At 48.1% G+C, this 7,491-nt stretch overlaps 1 long non-coding RNA gene across 1 annotated transcript; it reads right to left on the bottom strand.

The window, feature by feature from the left end:
• Positions 1-2,062: 2,062 nt before the first annotated feature.
• LOC114008590 (uncharacterized) lies at positions 2,063-4,985 on the bottom strand. The gene is made up of 3 exons (XR_003550103.1): positions 4,790-4,985; positions 3,925-3,987; positions 2,063-2,570 (listed from the first exon to the last, which is right to left on the bottom strand). It is a non-coding gene; the product is annotated as an uncharacterized LOC114008590 (long non-coding RNA).
• Between the last annotated feature and the right edge of the window lie 2,506 nt (positions 4,986-7,491).

Below are 7,491 nucleotides of genomic sequence, written 5' to 3'. Positions count from 1 at the left end.
CTCTCTCTCTCTCTCTCTCTCTCTCTCTCTCTCTGGTCAAATTAAAATAAATAAATGAATAATAAAATTAAATAAATAATTTTTTTAAAAAAGAGTGGGCATCCTGATCCAACCATGGTGATCTGCACGATAAGCCCACATATCCAGAGCCCTAATAGTACCTGCTGCGTCACCTGGAGCCACAGGACAGGGCAACTTAGTCTTTACTCAGTTGTATTGATCTAGAGAAACAGAAACCAAATCACTATGTTGGGCAAGTTCCTTTCAGAAAGGGCTAGGCTCCCTAGGGAATGTAGGGAGAGGGCTGAGGTTAGTGTTCTCAGGTCTGGATCTGAGGGAGAGGGACAGACTGGTGCCATCCCTGGCTGCCCCCTCAGGCATGTGTGTGTGCCTCAAATGGGACTGTTGACTAGAGAGGGTTTGGGCAGGCAATATGAGAACTGGGCATTGGAGAAGGGCTGGGTATTTGTTATATAAATGTATGAGTCAGTCCAGCAGCCTCGCTGGTCCTGGGCATCTTGATCCTCAAGGGCCAAACCACCACCCTGGGCTGCTGTTTAGAAGGTGGCATCAACTCCCAGCAGGACACCACTGGGTCACTATCTCCAGACAGGTACCGTTGATATGTCTGCCAACCAGCAAGCCTCGGAAGTTCAGACCTGCCCCTCAGCCTGATACGACTGAGCTCAGGCCAAGGCCTGGCCACTTCCTGGACTTGAAGGTGTGGGTTCAGGCCCCAATAGGGAATAATGACAGGCCCAGGACAGGTACTAGATAGACAGACAGTGACAGGAGAGTAGGTGGAAGGTGAGGCCAGGCAGGAAGGGGGACGGAAGGCCACAGGGAGATAGTGTCCACAAAGTCTGCGCTTTCATCTTGAGTGCTAGCCAGCCCCAGCCCAGCATAGCAAGCCAGGGACTCCAAAGGAGCACCTTGAGCCCTTTGTCCTTTGCCAGGACCTGACAGCGTGTCATTGTTACAGTCACGGACATAGATCGTTATCGTCTGAATGGTATTTTTGGCGTGTGCGTGTTTATTTACCTTGATATTGGGCCAGAGGAATCAGGGTCACATGGCCAGGCTGGTTGTGCTTTAACCTAGGACTCCAGGAACAGGGTCCCTCAAAAGTCCAGGCCCCAGCAGGGACTGTGACCACCAGACTCCCCTTCCACCCTCTGGCCCAGACTCCCTATATTCTGTGTAACCCAGCCCAACAGGGCCTGGCTAAAGTGGACTAATTCCTGCCCCTGCCACCAACTCTTAGTAGTCCCTGGGGTTAGACAGATATGGTTGAAATTCTGACTCTACTGGGACTAGCAGATGGCATAATGGTTATGTCACTGGACTCCCTTGCAGCTGACTACAATTCAAGTCCTAGACCTGGTAGATTAAAACTCATACCGGGCTTGTGTGCGTATGTGCCCAAGATTCCAAAAGGAGAATGGAGGAGAAGGGATAGTGGTGTGGCCATCCCCGCTGTGGGGTGATTTCTCACTTTCTGTCTCTCTGTCTGTCTCTGGCGAGCACACACACCCTGTAGCAAAAATCTCTCTCTAAAAAGGATTCTGACTCTACCACTTACTGTACATGTGACCTTGAACAAGTTATTTAATCCCTCTAAGACTCAATTTTCTTTCTTTTTTTCTTCTAATTCTGCTAGAGAGCATGTGTGCTCACAGGAGAGAGAGAGAGAGACAGAGACAGAAAGGGACAGTGAGAGAACACATCACCCCATGAGGGATGGTCATGCCACAACCCCTTCTCCTCCATTTTACCCTCCTTTGAGGATTGTGGGCAAGGATCTGGCATGTTTTTTTTGTTTGTTTATTTGTTTTTAAACTTTACTTATTATTTATTTATTTTCAATTTGACCAGAGAGGAACAGAGGAGAGGAAGAGGGAAAGTAAGAAAACAAGCTGCCAGGTCCAGGATTCAAACTGCAATTGGCCATGTGGGAGTCCAGCACCACACCACCTGCCAGCCCTCTGGCATGTGTTTTGAGCTGCCGGGTCCAGTCCATGCAGTTGGCCATGTATGATCCAACCACACTATCCACCAAGCTGCAGGCTGGCCCGACAATGTTCTTATCTGTAAAATGGGTAGCACTTACTTTCTAGGATTGTTGGAGTGTTAAATAAGACCCCACACGTAACACACTTAGCATGGTGCCCGCGCACAGCAAGTTAACCACTCCGATTATTTTCGTTACATGACTGTCAGCATGACCACCTTAGAGTTTATTGTTGACCCAGGATTTCACTGCCCAACTCTGCATTTGTGTCAATGATTGTGTTGGCATCAGGCAGTCCTTTTTAATTGCTGCTGGCTAACAAGAAAAGAACAGAGGTGGATTTAATGCGTAAATGACGCGTTGAAGCCAAGCGAAGGCCAGATGATGTAACAGCCTACTGTGCAAACAGACGTATTGCAGTCATTCAGGTAGAGAAAAGTGGGGGGACTGAGTCATTCCGCAGCCTGTGGCAGCATCTAGAGACATGTCAGACTCCACGGGAGGTCTGCTATGGCTGGTCAGCATCTGCCAGGGGGTTTGTTTCAGCCAGACTTCAGTCCTGCCATTAAAATGATACTGTTACTTTGAATATTCTTGGGTTTATAGTATTGTTTATGTTTAGGATGTACATTTATCTGATGTAGATGCATTGCTAAATGAAAAAAAAAAAAAAACTATTGTGGCCTGCCAGTAGCGTAAGTGGTTAAGATGGCTGGATCTCTCATGGCTAACTTAGTGGTCCTAGTCTCAGACCCAGTGGCTTGTAAAACAGGCCAGGTACATGTGAATGTGTGCCCAAAATCCTGAAAGGAGAAATGGAGGAGAAGCTGTCAGTGTGACCATCCCCCATAGGGGTGCTTTCTCACTTTCCCTTTCTCTTTGCCTTTTTCCAGCAAGTGCCTGCGGCCTCTAGCAAAAAAAAAAAAAAAAAAAAAAATTAATCGTAGTATGCCACCTTTTGATAGATAGAGGAACATAAAAATAGAAGACAGATAAGTGTGTTAAGAATAGAGAGAAGAGGATGGCTTGGTGGTTAAGGTGCTGGACACTCCTATATGGCCAACCACAGTTCGAGTCCTGGACCTGGTGGCTTGCTTTCTCACTTTCCATCTCTCTATCTCTCTCTTTCTGTCTCTCTCTGGTCAAATTAAAAAATAAATGAATGGGAGACCAGCAGTTGATGTAATGGCTATGTCGCTGGACTCCCATGTAGTCGACCGCAGTTCAAGTCCCAAACCCTGTGACTTAAACTCACGCCAGGTACATGTGCATGCGTGCCCAAGATCCCAAGAGGAAAATGGAGGAGAAGGGATTGCGACATGGCCATTCCCCGTGGAGGGTGATTTCTCACTTTCTGTATCTCTGTCTCTCTCTGTCTTTCTGGCGAGTGCACATGCCCTATAGCAAAAAACTCTCCAATTAATTAATTAATTCTTTTAAAAAAAGAATAGAGAGGAGAGAGGTGTGTGTGTGTGTGTGTGTGTGTGTGTGTGTGTGTGTATTTGGCAAAAGAAACTAGAATAATATCTCACATCCAATAATAATGGTACCCTGGGCTTAATCACAGTGGTAGGCACCGCTAAGATGCTTCTACCCGGTGGCTAAAGCCAAATGAAAAGCCCAGGTTCAATTCCCAGCTCAACTCAAACAGGCCAAGCATAGTGACATGCACCCATGGTTGTAGCTAGGAGAGAGGCTGGGGGACTGGAGGGTCTCAATGAGACCCTGTCTCTTGTACTCTCTCATAAATAAACAAATGACACTTGAGTGTGGGGGGACTCCATAGTAAGGGCAAAGGGAGGAGCAGAACTGCCTTGTGTATGTTTTCCGATATGGTTGTGACCTTTGAATCCTGTGTTTCCTATTCACTTTGGATTGGAGTTGGTTTAGGAGCTCTGGGAAGGCATAGATACCTGTCAGCACGAAGATGACTTATATCCACGTGGAGGTCCGGGGGTGCTGCAGGCCTTTTGTTCCTTAAGGGAATGTACATGGCTTGGGTTAGAGATCTACAGCCACACCGAGACAGAGCCCTGGTGCTTCCCAGGAGAATAGTATTCCTGGAACACTAATCTGGAGATTACTCCTCTCTAAGAACAAGACAGTTAGAACAATGGGTCCTGGCAGGACCTTGTGAGGAGAGAACTCTGCAAGAGAACTTGGCAAGCTCAGCGAGGTGGCCGCCAGAGGAAAGGCAGTATAGCTACCTGTTCCCCACGTGGCCAGGCCACTGGGTGCCCCTTAGAAAGCACTGCCCACTAGTGTGCCTGGATTGGGTTCTCGGTGCCACAGCAAGTACCAGGGCCCAGTTGGGGTGGCCACTGCCAGCCTCAGTCAGTCTGGGCCACTTACCCTAGCAGACAGCCCACAAGTTGGGAAGTTCTGCCTCTGAGGACTGTTTGCTGGCCTCTGACCTTGGGAGAAAGTGGTCAGAAGGGTAAGCAGCTTGCGAAATGGGCTAAGGGCACCTCGTGGCTATCCAGGGACCTGACCACACCAAAGGCTGCAGTGAGTGTAGACAGCTGTGCAAGCAAGCTGGCAGCTTGCCTGTCTAGGAAAATACAACTGAACAGCACAAAAGGGGAGCCGCAGTTAGGGCGGAGATTCACCCACCAAGTCCTGGATGGAGGCCAACAGGGAAGGGTCAGAGAAGCCTTGCAGGCCAGCCGGCTAGAAGGGAGGAGGAAGTAACACAAGCACGGCAGCTCCCCTTGCCCATCTGGGCTGTGCCGAGCGCTTTACAGTTATCACCTATCTAGCAGGAAGGAATGCTGTTACCTCATCTTGCCGAGAAGCAAACTGAGGCCCTGGGAGGTTAAGTCATTTGCCCAGAAGCATCCAAGAGAGTTTCGGAGCCGAAATTGAATCTAGGGCCGGGCAGATCCCAGCACCCAGGACAGCCTCCTGACAGGTTGTCATGGGCAAAGGGCAGTTCAGTGGTTCAGTGGCATGAATGGTACAGAAAAATCAATACATACAGGGCCACCCGGATGGTGTGGTGGTTGAGGCAGCTGGATCCTACCTGGCCGACTCTACGGTTAAAGTCCTAGACATGTCAGCCTAAAAAACAAGCCAGGCATGTGTGTGTACATGCCCAAAATCCCAAGAGAAGTATGGAGGAGAAGGGATTGTGGTGTGGCATCCCCCCTGAGGGGTGAGTTCTCACTTTCCTGCTCTCTCCTTCTATCTCTCATCTGCTAGTACATGTACCTTATAGCAAAAACTTTAAAAAAAAAAAAAAAACAACTTTATTATCAAGTCTCCTGCTAAAGATGCCTACAGGGGTGTGGTTTAGGAAGAAGCACCCTCAGGCTGTGGTTGTGGGACCCCAGGCCTGATCCCCCGGAGCTGTTGCCCCCACCAGCTGAACATCCATGGCCAGGGGTTGTAGCACCCCTCCTGGCCCTCCCTCCTAGGCATGCTCAGGAGTCCTGGTTTATGAAAGTTGGCCAATTTCCCCAAGCCAGTTCCCACCTTTACTCAGGAGGGTTACCCATGGTGCTTCCTGGGTGGAACTGTTGTGGCTTCCCACTCAAACCTCACCTCTCTTTTCCTCACAGCAGTCAGAAGGGCTTTTACAAAGGTAAACTAGAGCCAGCTGGTGGCATGGTGGTTCAGGTCGCTGGATCTCACATGGCCAACTGGGCAGTTCAAATCCTGGGCCCAGAGGCTTGAAAGACAGGATGGGAATGTGTGCATGCATGCCCAAAACCCTAAAAGGAAACATGGAGGAGAAGGGGTTGTAATGTGACCATTTCTCTTGGCAGGAGGGTACTTCCTCTCTCTCTCTCTCTCTCTCCCTCTCTCTCTCTCTCTATCTGTCCAGTGAGCACACACTCTTGCTACCAAATTTAAAAAAAGAAAAAGAAAAAGGAATAGATTAGGCCAGCCTCGTAGCACAGCAGTTAACAGCACTATGCATAGGGAGTCTGACCCCACATAGCTAACCATGATACAAGTCCCACCCTAGCAGTTTGAAAAACATGCTGGGTTCATGTGCCTGCCCCAGAAAAACCACAGGATGAAGAAATGGAGGAGAAGGGATTACAGGTGTAACCCACCCCATTGGAGAGTTTTGTTCTCTCTGTCTTTCTCTCTCTTTCCATCCCCAGCAAGCACACAGGCTCTCTGGCAATAAAAATAAAGAATAAATAAAGGTGATCACAATGTTACTTTTAAAAGGGTAAATTAGTAAAATTCTCCCCAAACTGCCCATTGCTCTGAGAATTAAATTTGACATATGGACCCAGCGTGTCAAGTGCTCTGTGATTTGGGCTTGGCACGTCTCTCTCATCTCATCCCATTTCTTCCCACTTCCACCTCTTCCCACTGTGCTCTGAAAAGCTCTGCTCCCCAAGTTAACAAATGAGTAAAGGGACATTCCTATCACAGACCAAGGAGAACTGGAGAAAGAAAGCGCAAATCTGTTCGGGGTTGCATTGTGGATGCCAATCTGAGCATTCTCAACTTGGCTATTGTTAAAAAAGGAGAGAAGGATATTCCAGGACTGACTAATACTACCGTGCCTTGCCGCCTGGGGCTTAAGAGAGCTAGCAGAAACCGAAAACTTTTCAATCTCTCTAAAGAAGACGATGTCCACCAATATGTTGCAAGAAACCCAGGACCAAAACACCTAAGATTCAGCGTCTTGTGACTCCACGTGTCTTGCAACACAGACGCCGGCGTATTGCTCTCAAGAAACAATGCACTAAGAAAAATAAGGAAGAGGCAGCAGAATATGCTAAACTTTTGGCCAAGAGAATGAAGGAGGCTAAAGAAAAACGCCAAGAACAGATTGCGAAGAGACGCAGGCTGTCCTCTCTGAGAGCTACCACTTCTAAGTCTGAATCCAGTCAAAAATAAGATTTTTATGAGAAAGAAATAAATAAAATCAGATCTCAATAAATCAATCAGTCAATAAATAAAGGTAAATAAAATTAATTTTTTTTAATTAATAGAGGAGACCAGTAAATGGCTTAATGGTTATGTCACTGGACTCCCACGTAGTCAACCATGGTTTGATTCCTGGACCTGGTGGCTTAAAACTCATGCCAGGCACATGTGCACATGTGCACACTTACCCAAAATCCTGAAAGGAAAATGGAGGAGATGAGATTTTGGTGTGGCCATCCCTCCTGGGAGGTGATTTCTCACTTTCTGTCTCTGTCTCCCTCTGTCTCTCTGAAGAGCGCATGTGCCTTACAGCAAAAATCTCTACCAAAAAAAGAAAATTGGGACCAGCAGTTAGAGTAATGGCTATGTCACTGGACTCCCACGTAGTCGACTGCGGTTCGCATCCCGGACCCGGTGGCTTAAAACTCACACCGGGTACATGTGTGTGCGTGCCCAAGATCCCAAGAGGAGAATGGAGGGGAAGGGATTGCAGCGTGACCATCCCCCCTGGGGGGTGATTTCTCGCTTTCTGTCTCTCTGTCTCTCTCTGTCTGTCTGGCGAGCACACGCACCCTATAGCAAAAACC

The sequence above is a fragment of the Tupaia chinensis genome, unplaced genomic scaffold (genome assembly GCF_000334495.1).
Source record: "Tupaia chinensis unplaced genomic scaffold, TupChi_1.0 Scaffold000359_1, whole genome shotgun sequence".
NCBI classification, from domain to species: Eukaryota; Metazoa; Chordata; class Mammalia; order Scandentia; family Tupaiidae; genus Tupaia; species Tupaia belangeri.
The sequence above is the reverse complement of the archived record's forward strand: the minus strand, read 5'-3'. Positions and strand labels throughout refer to the sequence as shown.